The sequence below is a fragment of the Pongo abelii genome, chromosome 20 (assembly GCF_028885655.2).
Source record: "Pongo abelii isolate AG06213 chromosome 20, NHGRI_mPonAbe1-v2.0_pri, whole genome shotgun sequence".
Taxonomy (NCBI): Eukaryota; Metazoa; Chordata; class Mammalia; order Primates; family Hominidae; genus Pongo; species Pongo abelii.
The window spans coordinates 48,997,721-49,015,535 of NC_072005.2; the positions used below are offsets into that span (position 1 = coordinate 48,997,721).

General features: G+C 42.5%; 1 long non-coding RNA gene across 1 annotated transcript in view; it reads left to right on the forward strand.

Annotated features, from left to right (window-relative positions):
• Positions 1 to 17,815, forward strand: part of LOC112130129 (uncharacterized) — a 105,964-nt gene that overhangs the window by 40,610 nt on the left and 47,539 nt on the right. The window lies entirely within an intron of this gene.

The window sequence follows — 17,815 nt, forward strand, 5'->3', positions numbered from 1 at the left end:
CTGGTGAGAGGGACCCTTACTTTCTTCAATCCTGTCTAGCTTGGCTGCAGCTTCCAAGGATGGACATTCAGGACCTGGGTGTCCCAGAGGAAACTGTCCTTCCTGGAGGTTTGCAGGGTGAATCTCTCATGACTCTTGGGAGGAGAGGCGTGTGCTGGTTGCTCAGTGGGGCTGTGAGTCCCATAGTCAAAGGGAAAGTTCTCGGTCACTCTATGGCTCCCTGGGGTCTGGCGGCTGAGCTGGAGCTCAGGGTTTCTCATATTCTTCCTGACCATCTTTCGTGTCCTCTCTTTGCCCAGCTGACTGTCCTGTGGTCACCAAACCTTCCCCGTGGTGGTGCAGGAGGAAGTGGGGAGTTACCCAGGAACCCCGCGGGACATGGCTCGCTGAGAAGCAGGATGGGGAGCCTGCGACAGAGCAGGGGTTCAGAGCTGGAGAGATTCATCCTGACTTACTCCGTGGCCATGATGGGCTCAGCCCTCCATGTGTTGACATACCCAGGGATTCTCTCCTGAGTGTTTTGACCTGGCCAAGATGCTCTCTGTAGAGGAGGGACAGGCAGTGGCCAGAGAGCCTGTCTGGAGGGACGTTGCTCACACCTGAGAGGGCGGGTGGGGGTGAGTTGTGTTCTGGGAGCAAAGAGCAATAACACCCCCCTTCTCCCCACAAGCACATGGGAGACATCTGTCTTCCCAAGGGACAGCTGGTGGTAGGTGGCCACATCCCGGATGGTGCCTGTGTATGACCATCACACACGCTCTTAGCCCTCCACGGTTCAGTGGGCAGGCATGTCACAGGGTGCCTGGCTGATTTCCGGGGAGGCTGTGGGCCCTCAGGCAGCCGCTGTTCTGTGTCAGCGCTAGGTTTGCACTGGGATGCCCCAGAGCACAGGACAGATGGAGCAGGGGCGGGTATTTAGGGAGCAGTGACAGAAAGAGTTGATGAGGATGGAGGGAGGTCACGAGGGGAAAGCGCCCAGTGTGGCGTCACATGCACCAGCGCTGCCCAGGGAGATGCCTTTAGCTGGGCCCAGGGAAGGAGCAGGTGTGTGGGGCAGGAGCTACCTGCAGAGGGAGTGGTGTTAGGTTGGCGGCCGCCAGGTCAGAGAGGAGCTGACAGAGTCCGTGTGGGGAGCATGGAGGGCGCTGAGGATTTGGGCCGAAGTGACCCTGGTGAGGGTGGACCCTGCTGGCTGTGGGTTCCGCTGAGGGAGGTTGGCATCCCCTGGGAAGGCTTCAGGCTGGGGGTGACTCTGTCGCCCTCTGGTGGACAGGGAGGGAAGTGTGAGCGGCAGCAATCCCAGGCCAGGCTGCATGTTTTATTCTACCTGGATCTGCACACTTCACACGAGGTCACACATATGTTATGTTACAGCTCCATCACCTTCCAGCCCTGTGAGTCCCAGTCTCTGTGGCTCTACGTTCACTGTTCTCCCTCTTTCATAATCAGATGTCCCAAATGCAGATTTTTGTCACCTTCTGTGCGTTTGTGTTTGTGTGCAGTAGGCGGCACTGTGTATACCCTGGGGGCAGTGATGTCTGGGGCTGAGCACTGCACATGTGCTTGGGAGAAGAAGAGGGAGCAGCAGGGTGGGAAGATCAATGTCAGGGGAGCAGCGCCAAGTCATTTTCATTTTCTCACTCTCAGGGACCAGAACCCAGGATTCTGACTCCAAGGCACAGTGCCACACCCTGCTGGTGTCCCTGGATGTCCTGATGCTTATAGTGTCATGTTGCCTTGGCATTCATTTTTTAAGGTGTAAGTTTATTTGCCTCAAATCAGAGGCCGGGCTTGGTCACCATGGCAGTTTTCAGTACTGTATCTGTTTCAAACGGCTCCAGTTGGTGGCCAGAGATAAAATGTTAGAGGCATCTCTCCTGCTTGGCGTGCTGGGCTCCCCTCTCTCCAGCTGCTTTCTTTAAACTGATAATTCTGACATTTGCCCTCATATTTAAAGTGACCGCCTGTCAGTCACAGCGTGAGCTCCTGGTCCCAGTGTTTGCTGCTTGCTTTGAACACATCCATTAAAGCTCCCTGCTGGAAACCTGTCAGATAACACCCTGGACTTAATAAAGCCATTGGCTTTCCGGTGTCTACTCTCCTCCCTGCCTGGGCTCACTGACCTCTGTGTCTGTGGTCTCCAGGTGTGCCAAGTGCTCCGTAGTGTCTGTAAGTAGTAAAAATACTTACACTTTCATGTTGTGGTTGTATCATTGTAGCATCACATGCCATCCAGGGCCTGACATTGAGGCTGCCCTATGGGACCTCTGCTGGTTGAGTCCCTGCTGGACCTCTTGTTTTGGGGCCTCTGTTTCTCCTGGGGACAGGAGCTTCCAGCTAACTTGATTGAAAAACTGATGCCTTTCATTGAAACACTGGGTCAAATGAGTTATTCATGGGCTTCAGCTGCCATAACAAACACCTTAGCCTGGGTGAATTATATAATAGAAATGTATTTTTCACAGTTCTGTGAATAATGTGCTATTTTAACCCCTTTAAAATGCACAATCAATGAAATTAACCACATACACAGTGTTAAATTACCATCACCACTATTTTTCCTAGAACATTTTCATCATTTTAAACTGAAACTTTGTATCTTTTAAACAATAACTCTCTGTATGTTCCACCCTAGACTTTGATCATCTCTACTCTGTCTCTATGAATTTGCCTATTCTTGATGTTTCATATAAATGGAATTATACAATTATGATAGTTTTTTTCTGACATATTTCACTTAGCATAATGTTTCCATAGTCCATGCATGCTCCAATGGGTGTCAGAGCTTCATTCCTCTTTATGGCAGATTAACATTCTTTTTTATGTGTCACCATATTTATTTATTCATGTGTTGATGAGCGCTTGGATTTTTTTCATATTTAATCTTTTGTGAATAATGCTGCAATCAACATTCCCATGCAAGTACCTGTTTGGGTCCCTGGATTTAATTCTTTCGGTATATACCTAGGAATAGATGTTGTTTCAAAGGAGAATTCTATGATTAGTTTTTTGAGGAACAGCAAAACTGTTTCTCCTAGTGGCTGTACCTTTTTAGATTCTCACCAGCAATATATGAGAATTCCAAATTCTACATAATGCTGCTACTTGTTATTTAACATTTTAAAAGAATGGTAGCCAGTTTTGTAGGTGTGATGTGGTCTCTCATTGCAGCTTTGACTTTGTATTTTCCGAATGACTAATGATATTGAGTATCTTTTCCTGTGCTGCTTGACGATTTGTATATCTTCTTTGAAGAAATGTCTATTTGAGAATTTTGCCCATTTATAAATTGGATGGTTTGTCCTTTTGTTATTGAGTTGTAGCTAGTTCTTGATATTATCTGTACAAGAAAACTGCCTATATGTGGTTTGCAAATATTTTCTCTCATTCTGTTTCTATTCATTATTTTATTGATAATTTCCTTTGATGTACAAAATGCTCACATCTTGATAAAGCCCAATTTATCTTGTTTTTCTTGTTTCTCATGCTTTTGTATCATATCTAAGAACCCAATGCACATTTGCAGTCATCAATATTTACCTCTATGTCTGTTTTAAGATGATTTTATGGTTATAGGTCTTATATTTAACTCACTGATCAATTATTTAGAGAATTGTTTGATATAGTGGGAGGTAGAGTTGTCTAAATTCACTGTTTTGCAAGTGGTTATCTAGTTGTTTCTGCACTATCATTAGAAAGGAGAATTGTTCCTCTATTAAACTGTCTTGACACCCTCTTCAAAGAGTAATTTACCATAAGTGTAAGGGTTTATTTCTAGAGTCTCAATTCTATCCCATTTGTCTTTATGTTCATTCTTTTGCCAACAGCTTCTGTTTTAATAATTGTACTCCTTTGTGAGATTTGAAATAAGAAAGTTCAAGTCCTACAATTTATTTTGGCAAGGTTGTTTTGGCTATTCAGGGGTATATTTTTGAAAGGTGGCAAGGCCAATGTTTCACCATTGGGGAAGCATTTTCTCTCTTCTTCTGGGGGAAATTTGGGAGAACCTGTTAAGAAACTTTATCTAAGTAGGTAAACTGTCACCATTTTATTTGCTGGAGTGCTATGTTAAAGTGTGCATTGCCTCTTGTGGAAGAATTGTGAGACCCTGGAAGCACTTGCCCATGTGGTGAGAGACAGTGAATTCCATGATGAGGCACAGAGGGGACATTGTTTAGGGATACAATGTTGTTGGGGGAGTTGTATACATCCCAACTTCTTTATGTCTCTGTACAGTGGGTGTAGGGACCAGCCGCACAGGGTCGGTGGGTTTTTCTCCCCATGTGGGGAGATGAGAGATTGTAGAAACAAAGACACAAGACAAAGAGATAAAATAAAAGACAACTGGGCCCAGGGGACAACTACCACCAAGACGCAGAGACCGATAGTGGCCCCGAATGCCAGTCTGTGCTGATATTTATTGGATACAAGACAAGGGGCCTGGATAAAGAGTGTGAGCCATCCCCAATGATAGGTAAGGTCACGTGGGTCACATGTCTACTGGAGATGTGCCTGGCAGTTGAGGCAGAGAGAGAGAGGAGAAAGACAGAGAGAGCTTACACCATTATTTCTGCTTATTAGAGACTTTTAGTACTTTCACTAATTTGCTACTGCTAACTAAACGGCAGAGCCAGGTGTACAGGATGGAACATGAAGGCGGACTAGGAGTGTGACCACTGAAGCACAGCATCACAGGGAGACGGTCAGGCCTCCGGATAATTGCGGGTGCACCTGACTAATGTCAGGCCCTCCACAAGTGGTGGAGGAATAGAGTCTTCTCTAAACTCCCCCAGGGAAAGGGAGACTCCCTTTCCTGGTCTGCTAAGTAGCGGGTGTGTTTCCTTGACACTGAGGCTACCACTAGACCACGCTCTGCTTGGTAAGGGGCATCTTCCCAGACGCTGGCGTTACCGCTAGACCAAACAGCCCTCTAGTGGCCCTGTCTGGGCATAACAGAAGGCTCGCACTCTTGTCTTCTGGTCTCTTCTCACTGTGTCTCCTCAGCTCCTATCTCTGTATGGCCTGCTTTTCCTAGGTTATGATTATAGAGTGAGGATTATTATAATATTGGAATAAAGAGCAATTGCTACCAACTAATGATTAATGATATTCATATATAATCATATCTAAGATCTATATCTGGTATAACTGTTCTTCTTTTATATTTTATGATACTGGAACAGCTCATGCCCTGAGTCTCTTGCCTCACCACCTGGGTAGCTTGCCACCCACAAGTGGGCATCTCCATTGAACACAGTAGGTTTTGAAATCCTTTTTTATACTCTGGAGTCTGGGTCTTGGCTTACCTGTTACCTGCAGATGAAAGAGGTGTCTGCTAAGGCAATGACACCTGTGGGGAGGAGAAGGGTTCAGCAGAGAGAAAGCAGCTGGGGCTCGGAGAAGCCAGGAAACTCTGACTCTTAGAAACTGTGGGTCAGCAGATGGGTGTCCTCAGGGGTAAATGGGCTATGCCAGTAGCCACTGCAGTGGACTGGAAGAAGGTAAGTGATGTTGGGTATCCCATGTTCTCTCTCAGCTCTGCAGCTGAAGATTTGGGCCCTGGGCTGGTACGGCCCTGCAGCAGGGGAAGGGTATACAGGAATGGCTGCATATCAGGACCAAGTACATGTCATCTTCTTAGGCATTGTTGCTGCAGATGGAGGATTCTGTTCAGAGACGTGGCCTGGACACATGGGAGGGCCCACCCCATTCTTTTAAAATTATTTTAAGAGAACAGTATTAGCAAATGTGGTACATGTTTTATTCTGCTAGAATCAGTATTACTGTCATGTATTACAATGTATCTCTTAGGAAATCGTGAGAGCTATCCACACAATGTGCATTTAAAGGGGACTCTACTATAATTTCAGCTTTCCTACTCTTTATAGAAACCATCTTCTCTGCAAACACACAGACAATATCTCTGTGTTCACTTCTATTGGGAGCCCTGTATGCAAGATGGAGAGAGCCACATTTCCCCTTGAGATGTTATGTAAAAGTTTGAGGTTAAGATGACATATCTGACACTCTGTTGTTACCCTCAGAAGCAACTACATGTGAAATTCTAATGACTGCATTATCCTGCCAAGTGAAAGAGGCAGGTATATGAGTAAGGACAGTAAAGAGGGTTGAGAGCCTCATCATGATGGGTAGTCTTGTTCTGACATCTTGGGAAAAACTATCCACAGTGTGAAGTCATCTACTTGTTGTCCTGGTTTACAGTTTGAGCATCTGTTGTTATGGTGTCCAACATTTTGGTGAGTTCTGAGTGGCTCACACTTCAGGTACAAGGATTTTCCCATGAAATTTACATTGAGTTGTCCACCTCCAGCTTATAGGGCTTCTGGAACAGAGTGGGTCTTGCTCTTAGTGATTCCATGGGAGAAAATGGAATTGGAGGAACTAGTAGAATTCAGGGTAATGTCCAGTCTACAGGAGGATACTAGAAACACAGAAACAATGAACAGAGCTAGCATCCCATAACCGGTATAGAACAGTTTTTATTTTCCACATAATTTTTCTCTCCATGGGCATCTCTAGTTTTACCAATGATAATTTCAGTAGAATAAGTTTGTTTGCAAAATAGGTTGAGTTTCTTCAAACGTGGTCTGATTCTTTACATAAGTGCAGCAAGAGTAGCAATGGACCATGTAGGCTGTCTTTTAAAATTTTCTTTGTTCTAAATTTTTATAAGGAATCTGACATTAAACATTTACAAACTTCTTGAGAATAGGAAGCCAAACCAAGGCTGACTTCAGACTTTGCCTGCAGTTCATATTGGTTCATTCTATCTATATTCTTAAATATAACATCCCAGTCAAAGCCTTGGTAATATAACCAATGATTTCAAATGTGTCCTGTTACAAAGACAGCAGATTGTTACTGAACTTATGCAAATATCTGTGTTACCATAAACATATCAATACTCATGAATAGTTGCCCAATTCTGGGGCAGTCAGGTAGAGAACAAAAGTAAGTGTTTCAATTATTGTTCCCAGAAGTATAGTTTATTGAACTGCTATAAGCTATAGAAAAATTAAAAGAAAAAATTCCATAAATCTAGAAAACAAACCATTTAAAGAATCAGCAAAATTTCAAATAAAAGTCATAAAATCATTATCCTTTTTATGATCAATTATTTCAATGAAATCAATGTTTTTCCTGCTTGGTAGGCTGAGAATTTTATGAAGATATCAGTCTCTTCATTTAAAGTTTGGAAGTTCTTAGACAGTCCAGTGGTGTAATCTGAAAGTTATCAGAAACTTGTTTTAAAAAGTACTTGTCAGCATCTTTTCCATAAATCTCCTTGAAAAGGAAGAAATTTTGGACTGTGGCTGATTGGAAATGCTTTGAGGAAGAATAAAATAACGTCTGTGAATAACAAAGATTTTAAATGACTATGTTTAAAACTCTGATGAGAATTCATTATGATAACACAGCTCACATAAAAGGTTAGTTACTTCTGTGTTATATGACATTATGGCTGATAACATATTTAATTTCTAGGAATCTCATACAATTTCTGGAACAATCATATCAGTAACATATCCGTATAACATAGAGAAGGTTTGGCATCCTTTACCACTTATTTGAAAATGCTTTTCATAAAATTTTACATATCACATAAAGTGGCTTTTTCATGTAGCTTGTGTTTCTCAACAGGATTACTGAGTTCTTGGTGGAGGCCATTAATTAATAGGGCCAAGAAAGTATAGGGTTATGTACGCTGAAAAATTTCCCTAGATAATTCCAATACTCCCAGTTAATAATCATTAATTTAGGTCTAAGTTTTACCTATTAGAACAGCTGTTCTTTATCCTGGTTACACATTAGTAGCATCTGGGAAGACTTAAAAATTACCAATGCCTGAGTCTCACTTTAGACCATTAAATTGGATCCTATGGGTGGGGCTTGGGCATCCATTTAAAAAAATGTTTTCCAGTGATTCCAATGTGTAGCTGTATTTCCCATCAGATTTCTCTGATTTGTTGTGGCATTCACTTTTTTCCATTTTGGTATTATAATTATTTTTCGGGTCTTATCATCTATCTTAGGCTTTATGTTCCCTGGGGTAGAAACTTTGCCTTCTTCATTTCTGTATCTTTCATGAACATATGAGTTGGTCATCAGGAAAATGTTCTCAATCACGTGTAGGTTGTGTTCTGAGTCTCAGGTTTACACATTAATGCCTGAGTCAACTTTCTCTGGGAGGTCAGAGGTTGCTTGTGATGAAGGGTATGGGTAAGCCCATAATGCAGATGGTAGATGGGAGATCACCCTGTTTTTAGGCATAGTGTTGGAACTAAGCATTCTATGTGTATATCAGGTTGAGGGGAAGGGATATATAGAAAGAGAGATTTAATTAGAATGGAGAAATTATACTAGGGAATAGAGGGAATGGAAGCAATAAAAATTAGTAAAGAGAAGAAATGAGAACTTACCAAATAGGCAAGAGTAGATCCCTGAAGATTTTTGAATAGGTGAGTTAACTAGAATTTAGGAAGGTAATAAAGCAGTCATACACAAGGAAGATTTGAAAGACTGGAGATAAGTCAAGCAGTACCTCTAGCAGTTGTTGAGGTTGTGGGAATGGAGAGAATGACACAAGTGAGAGATGTTAAAAAAAAAGGATCAAGAGGGTTTTATAAGGTATTGAATCTGGGAAACAAATGAGCAGAGGCTGAGGATACTCATTTGTAGGAGACAGTGGGGTACAGGGAGCATGAAGAACAGGGGAGAAGAGACATGCAGGAATAAGTGCTGACAAGCAGGACTTTAGTGGGAGTAGGAGGAGATCCAGTCCCAAATACCAGCAAAGAAGTCCTTTCCCTCTCCCAAGCATGGCAGCCAATCCTGTAGGAAACTGGACAGAAGGAAAGGCCATCATACCTGCCAGTCTTCCTGAAATAAACTACACCAGGGCTGCTATATCAGAGCCACACTGGCCAGTACTTCAATCATGATGCTGACAGTGGCTCTACCTGAAAGGCCAGGAGAACTTCCTTGTTCTGAAGTATCCGTCCTGGAAAGAAAAGAAGAGAAGGAATAAAGGTGATGTTGTTTTACAGTGTGGTACCTTAGGAACCATCGCTAAGTATGAAGTAGTTTCTACTTGTTCCTTTGGGGATTACATTAATTTTGTGGGAGGGTTGCTGGTAGATGATTAGCCAACTATATTCTTGTAGTTTTTTTCTCTGTCAATGTGTTTCTAAGTTAGTGATCCGCCTTCTGTCAATTTCATCCTGACCATGCTGCACTCAGATATTTTTGAAGCCTTTATGATGTGAGAAAGGCTGACTGCTATTTTCTGTGTCATGAGAACTTTCTACCCCTTCATGGTTGCATCTTTTTCTCAGTGTGTCAGTTGTGGTAGGCATGAATAAGACCCTGTCAGGTCTCCATGGCAGCTTGTGTTTCTCAAGAGGATTACTGAGTTCTTGGTGGAGCCCATTAATGAATAGGGCCGAGAAAGTATAGGCTTATGTATGTTGAAAAATTTCCCTAGGTAATTCCAGCACTCCCAGCTAATAATTGACTAATTAATAATCAATTGACTTGATTGACAGAAGGCGCAGATCAGTGCATTCCAAATTGACAATCTACTTTGCATAGAGTCCTCACTTTCCTGAAGCTCCCAGCAGGGATATGAATGCAAGCCCAGTTCTTTGAGACTCTGTTTTATTCTCCTGGGTGACTGGTGGGAAGAATCTCCATCAGTCTTGCCATGCTGTCTTTGAACTGTAGCTAAATCTTCTTTCTCTTTCTCCTTCACAGGAATCAGATTTGCATAGTGGTCTCAAAGCTCCCCAGACTTTTTTCATGCCTGCCCCACTTTCCCTCACAGGCATTTTTCCTAATAAATTATCCTGCATGTGTAATCTCATCTTGGATGCATCTCAGTGGGCATAAACTAACATACCAGGCTTGACTTTTTAGCACTTAGCTTTTTTCTCTCTCTCCCACATGTACCCAGTAACCATGTCCTAGTGTTTTATGTGTTACCTCTTTTTTCATGTGCACAGGAGAAAAATATATATTTCCATATACTTATTTATATGTAATATATATAATAAAATATGTAATATAAAATGTATAATAATGTAAAACATATAGATATTTTCCATATATGTATATGGAAAAAGAGGTAACACATAAAACACCAGGACATTTACATATAATAAAATTGACATATGTTATATATGTATGTAGTGTCTGGTAGTCTTACCCTCTCTATAAATACACACTTTTTGTCACTGCCCCTTCCTTCCCATGCAGAGCTCCCATGGCCAAATCTCCCTATTTCTCCCAGTGTGTGTCACTCACTGTCCTCTGTGCTGTGTCCCATCTGCTGTGTCCACAGCCTCCTAGTGTTTTATGTGTTCTCTTTTTTACATATATATGGAAAAAGCATATACATATTTCTATATATTTATATACAATATATAATAATCTAAAAATATAGAATATATAACAATTTAAAATATATACATATTTCCATATCTATGAAAAAGATAACACATAAACACTAGGCCATTTATACATAAAATTCACATATGTAATATGAATGTCAATTTTATCATATATAAATAAGTATATACACAATAGACTCATCATATGTAAGGTGAATTTGAAATGCCCTGACCTGGGCCGTCTGTCAGCCAAGTCCCTGCCATGGAGGCCATTCATGGCTGCCACAACTGAGACACCGAGAGAAAGATGCAACTATGAAAAGGTGGAAAGTTCCAAGGTCATAGAAAATAGCAATCAGCCTTTCTCACATCCTAAAACCTTCAAAAATATCTGAGTGCAGCATGTCCAAGGTGGAATTAAAAACTTCAATCTTGAAAAGGAAAAAGGAAGCTGGAGGACCCACACTTTCAGATTTCAGCATCTACTGCAAAGCTACAGTAATCAATACAGTGTGGTAGTGGCATAAAGAGGACATAGAAACTAATGGCATAGAATAGAGAACCCAGAAAGAAAGCTTGCATATATGGCCAAATGATTTTTGTCAAGAGTGCCAAGACCATTCCATGGGGAAAGGACAGTCTTTTTAACAAGAAATGCTGGGAAAGCTGGCTATCCATGGACAAGTATGAGTTGAAACTTTACCTCACACCATATACAAAAAAATGAACCCACAATGGATCAAAGCCCTAAATGGAAGAGTGAAGACTACCAGAATCTTAGAAGAAAACATAAGGAAAAAGCTTCATGATATTGAATTTCAGAATGATTTATTAGTTACAACTACAAAAGCATAGGTAAAAAAAGGATAAATTGGACTTAATGAAAATTAAAACTTTTATATATGAAAGGCCATTATCAAGAATGTAAAAAGGCAAACTATGACATAGGGAAAATATCTGCAAATCATATATCTGATAAGAGATTAATTTCAAGAATACATGAAGAACACTACAAATCAAAAACAGCAAAAACGCAAAAGCCCAATTAAAAAATGGACAAAGGACTAAAATAGAGATTTTATTAAAGAAGATATACAAATGGCCAATGAGGACATGCAAGGATTCTCAATATTAGTAATACTTAGAGATATGCAAAGGAAAACCACAGTGATAGACGACCTCACACACATTAGGATGGCTTTGATAAAAACAACATCAACAACATCACAAAACAAGTGTTTTCAAGTATGTGGAAAAAGTGAAGCTTTTGTGTATTGCTGATGGGAATGGGAAATGTTATAGCCACTGTGGAAAAAATGGCATAGCATGGCCGGCTCATGACTGTAACCCCAGCACTTTGGGAGCCGAGATTGGTGGATCTCTTGAGGTCAGGAGTTTGAGAACAGCCCAGCAAGTGTGGTGAAACCCCATCTGTACTAAAATTACAAAAATTAGCTGGGTATGGTGGCATGCATCTGTAATCTCAGCTACTCAGGAGGCTGAGGCATGAGAATCACTTGAACCTGGGAGGTGGAGGGTGCAGTGAGCCAAGATTGCACCATTGCACTCCAGTCTCGGTGACAGAGCAAGACCCTGTCTCAACATCAACAACAGAAAAGAAAATGGTATGTGAGTTTCTTAAAAAAATTAATGCCATGGAATACTATGCAGCCATAAAAAATGATGAGTTCGTGTCCTTTGTAGGGACATGGATGAAATTGGAAATCATCATTCTCAGTAAACTATCGCAAGAACAAAAAACCAAACACCGCATATTCTCACTCATAGGTGGGAACTGAACAATGAAAACACATGGACACAGGAAGGGGAACATCAGACTTCAGGGACTGTTGTGGGGTGGGGGGAGGGGGTAGGGATAGCATTGGGAGATATACCTAATGCTAGATGACGAGTTGGTGGGTGCAGTGCACCAGCATGGCACATGTATACATATGTAACTTACCTGCACGTTGCGCACATGTACCATAGAGCCTAAAGTATAATAATAATAATAGTAATAATAATAAAAAAATAATAATAATAAAATAAAAATTCACATATACACTACAAAAAAAAATTAATGCATTACCACTTGAACCAGGAATTTTACTTCTGGACATACAGCCAAAAGTATTGAAAAATATTTGAACAGATATTTGCACACTGATGTTCACAGCAGCATCACTCACAGTAGCCAATGGGTGGAAACAACCGAAAAGGCTATTGAAAGATAAGTGGATGAACAAAAAGGTATATCCATACTTTGGAATGTTCTTCAATCTTAGCAACTGATAGCGTTTTGACACATGGTGCAAAATGGATGAACCTTGAAGACATTATGCGAAGTGAAATAAGCCAGACACAAAAGGATAATTGTTATATACTTCCATTTATGTAAGATAGTTAGAATAGTCAGTTCCATAGAGACAGAAATTAGAATGGTGATTAACAGGGGTTAAGGGGAGAAGGAATGAGAGTCATCATTTATTGGGTTCAGAGGTTTAGTATAGTAGGATAAAAAAAGCTCTGGAAATGGATAGTGTTGATAGTAACACAACACTAAATTGCACGCTTAGAAACAGTTAATGGTAAGTCTTAGATATATAGTGTCTGGTACTCTTAGCCTTTCTATAAATACACACTTTTTGTCACTGTTGCTTCCCTGCCATAGAGAGCTTTTGTGAGTTAATCTCCCTATTTCTCCAAGTGTGCATCACTCACTGTCCTCTGTGCTGTGTTCCAGGAGCTGTATCCACAGACTCAAACAGGCGGTGACTTCAGAGCCAGGACACAGCCCTATTCCCATTTTTTAAAGACTTACCCATGGGAGGCTTGGCTGCTACTGGCAGCTAGATTTAGCCAGATTCAGGACCGGCCACCCAGGCACCTTATCCACATGCCCTGGCCCCACCACGGCTGGAGTCAGGACACGGTTGTCACTGGGTACGCCCACAGTAATGCAGGAAGCAGAGTCTGAGCTGCTTCTACCTCAACCAAGGGGCTTCCTCCTCTCATTTGGGGAAAAAGTGGGCTTGTTTTGAAGCCTCTGATGTTCATTGCAGCTCATGGAGTACACACACACAGACACACACACAAAGGAGACAGAAGGGATATTTTGGTGACAGAAACAGCTTGACCATGAGGACCCTCCTCTTTCTCCCTCTGTGAAGGCCCTTACACTGCATAGGGCTTGGGGCTGATAAAGCCATTTCCCTACATTTCTCAGGCTGGACCCAAGGTCTTCCACCAGAATTCCGGAAAACAAAGGGAAGAGAATCTGTAGATATGAATTGGGAGGGTTCAGGAGAAAAATTAGGGATTTACTTTTGTGCATGGGACACAGGCTGAGAATAAAAATGTTTTCCTGGCTCTTTCTTGGAAAGCCAGATAGGCTTCACCTGAAAGCATATTGCCAATGCTCCAGCAATCCACTTACCAGGGACTGTGATTTTCTTGGTTGCGAAGTTTTTGCCATTAGTGACTGGGTTATGGACATAACACAGATAGTCCCTACTATTCTCTATAGTGACTTGGGGGATAAAGAGCTCTTGTCCTGTTTCAGGGTCATTCCCATTCAGCAGCCAAGAATACTCTGCTGATGGGTTAGAGCAAGTGAGGCAGGAGAGGTTGAGGTTTGACCCTGGATAGTAATAGGTGTCTGAAAAATATGATATGGGTTCATCTGGGCCATCTGGAGCAAAGAGAATAAAGCCACAGGTAATGTTATCAGAGGGAATGGGAAGCTCCTGGTCTGTGAAAGGGACACAGTATTCCTTTTTGCCAAGTCACAACCCCGAAGTCCCAGCCAAACTTCCTCTGTGTTCACTGAACTGGAGGATTCTAAGACATTCACCTGTTTCTCACATCACAAGCTGTGGAACCAGAGTCTCCTAAGACTGGAGGAGCTCCTCCCTTCCTGGGCCTACCCATGTTTGCCTGCGGCAGGAAGTCATGGCCAGCTTGGGGGTCCAGGGGTAAGTGTCTTCATACATGGACCTGAGAGGGACTGAGAGGCCTGGCTTCGGGTTATGTGGATTTGGACTGGCAGCCTTGTCCATGAAGGAAAAGAGGATACTCACAGCGAACTTCCAGGTGACTGGGTCACTGTGGCTGGTACTCACTACATTCTTCCTTTGGCATTCATAGAGTCCTGTGTCACTCCTTGTGACACTGAGTAGAGCAAGGATCCTGTTATCATTGGACATCTGCAGCCTGGGACTAAGTGTGAGTCTATGACCATTTACCCACCACATGTAGATTGTGCCATGAGTCTCAGGTTCACAGGTTAAGACCACAGCCTCCTCATCCTCCACGGAGTTGCTGGTGACAGAGGACTTGGGCAGATTCGGTGTGCAGATAATAGAGAAGTTTCCCCTGTGTGGCACCATTGATTTCTCCACGAGCATTTTCCAATCAGAGTTGACATCTACTACCTCTCAACCAATCCAAGTCCTTAAAAGCCCACAGCAGGTCTGTGTGTCAAAAGACAGATGGATGCATGATGATCTGAGGGCTCAGAGACCATGGGGCCATGTGCTCTGTGTGGGAGATGCACAGACTTCTGAAGTGTGAGTCGAGCAGCAATATTGGTGAAGTATGAATTGAGCAGGGCCAAACAATTAGAGTTTGATTAACTTTGTTTAAATTGAGCAGAGTCCAAGTGAGGCAGTAGTGGCTCATGTATCTCCCCACGTGAAGGACCCCACCTTATGACAATGTTGTTATTATGAATACACAGGTGTGCATGAAACAGGCAGTAAATCAGATATTACGTACCTGGCCAGCTCCACCTGGTCCTAGGAACCACCAGTATTCCCATTATGTGTATGTTACAGCTTTTTAGGCTACAAAATATAAAATACAACTTCAGAATATAAAATATGCTATTGTTGACACAAAATATTGAATATGAAGCTGAATATGTTGTTCTACTTTTTCTCCCTCTTGTTAAACTTTGCTATTTCAGTTTTGGAAGCTTCTATTGACACACACTTAAGCCAGAGATTCTTTCCTCAGCTGTGTGCAGCCTACCAGTAATCCCATGGATGGCATTCTTTATTTCTCTTAAAGTGTTTTTAATCTCTAGCATTTCTTTTGGTTCTTTCTTAGAATAGCTGTCTCTGTTTAAATCACCCATCCATTCCTGAAAGGTGTCTCCTTTTTCCATCATAATCCTTAACCAGAGTTGTTTTAAATTTCCAGTCTGATAACTTCAACATCCCTACCACATCTGTGTCTGGTTCTGATACTTGCTCTGTCTTTCAAACTGCATTTTTTTTTTTTTTTTGCCATAGTCCGTCTTGTATTTTTTTGAAAACCACACATGATGTACTGGGTAAAAGGGACTTGAGTGAGCAGGCATTCAGTGACGTGGTGGTGAGTGTGGGGAGGGAAGGGTTCTGTGGTTCTGGATGAGGTCTGTGTCCTGGGCTGTGAATGTCACAAGCGCCTCTCAGGTTTTTCTTACCATTAGGTGGGATATGATGACTTGAGGAGGCTGGAGTTGGATATTTCCCCTTCCCTTGGCCAGTTAAGCTCCCATCAAACCCCAGCTAATTAGGCTGTAGTAAAATAGTTTCTCTTAAATGTAGGTCTTACCAAGAAGAATATAATTCACTGACAACTTTCCAAGTGTTTTTTTCCCTTCTTCCTACAAGAAGGATGTGGATTCTTTTTGGATATTGACTGTGAGAACTTGGTAGAGCTCCAGGAACTAAAAGTCATAAAACTGTCCCCTTACTCCGAAGTCTAATCCATCCACTGGTGTGTTTATCTCTGTGCTGTGTCCACACTGAGCCTCCAGAATTTCCTCAATTAGAGTTCATGTTTTCTGACCCCAGCACTGGTTCCCGCTGGGGTTTCTGTGCCTGTGTTTCTGCTGAGGTACGGTGTGTGCTCTGTATTTGCCTGTGTGTCTCTACAATATGTGGGCCAGTTAACACTGAGACCTTGCTTCTTGAGAAATCTAAACGAGTTGTTGATTTTTCAGTTTGTTCAGCTTTTTATTTGTTGTTAGAACTGAGTGAAAATTTTTAAGCTACTTACATGCCTGATGGAAATTCGAAGTCTCTAGGGCATGACTGGAGGATATGAGCCCCACAACAGGTTGAGGATGGAGTCATGAGTGAAATGGGTGAAATGAGCCCATGGGCTTTGGAAACTGCAGATCTGTCCTTCTGCCTCTGACCCCCTGGTGAGTCAGTGTAGAAAGTGAAACCACCATTGCAAAGCCTGTGATGGTGAGAGGAAGCTAGCTTGGCTGACCCCATCTCACCTCGAGCCTCAGGCTGGCTGTCCTCTCTCATTCCTGGGCATAGGCCTGGGTAAGCATGGGAGGAATTTATAGTTTAACTTTGAAGCAAGGATGATAATAGTCCCTCCCTAAAATTAGCTCCTCCTTGTCCGGGACTACCTTGGTAAATCTAAGAAAAGACCATGAATTATGGGAGGGTCCCAAATTCTGCTAAAATGCAGGCATAGTTTCTATAATCCCTTACTGCTCAGGAGTCATGTGTCCAGAGGTCACAAGTTTTGTGCCTTTCCTAGTTGCTCCTATAGATAGCAACACTATTGTAGAATCTGAGATTTATCTTTTGAGCCATTTCTCAGACTTTTGCTTTCTGGCAACCAGCTGACCTCCTCTAGACTCATGAGCAATGGCTCAACCAGTCATGTGGCCCCCACTCAGAGGCAGATTCAACAAATACATACCATTTTCCCTACCTGCATCATTTCATCTCCAGCCAGTCAACAGTACTTATTCCTTACACTTTCGTCCCTTCAAAGTTTTTGAAAAACTCTAACCTCAGAGCCATTGGAGAAGCTGATTTGAGTCACAATAAACTTCTGTCCTCCTGTTTGGCAGCCTTGGGTAAGTGAAACCATTCTTTACTACCTATCACCTTCATAATAAATTGGCTTTGCCTGTGCAGAGGGCAAGAACCTGTCAGGTGATTGTAAGAATGGATGGAGGAGTCACTGATCTCTTTCAGGTGGTCTGTTTCATGAGTCAGCCTCTCAGAGGGAAAGAGCCCTGGATTGGGACACAGTGGAAGCTCATTCTCCTGGTGACATGGGGACATTGTCTCATTATGGATCCTGGCAGGGGTGGCTACTCTGGCTGATTTTGGTGCGTTTTTCATTTCCCAGAAGGCAGGACAGGCCTCAGTGTGAGCAGGAAGGAAATGGAACCATCCGTCTTGTTAGGGTGTCTGGGGAAGTCCTCAGGGTGGAGGAAGCTTTGCAGGACAGGGCTCATCAGGTAGAATGAAAGGGGGATGCACTTTTTTCACTGAACACCTTTCAGCTATCTCACCAACTCTGGCCTCACTGGTCTCTGCCTTTCCTTCTGAGCCCTGAGCCCTGATTCCTGGGAGGGAGGGAGGCAGGGAGGGAGGAAGGGTAAA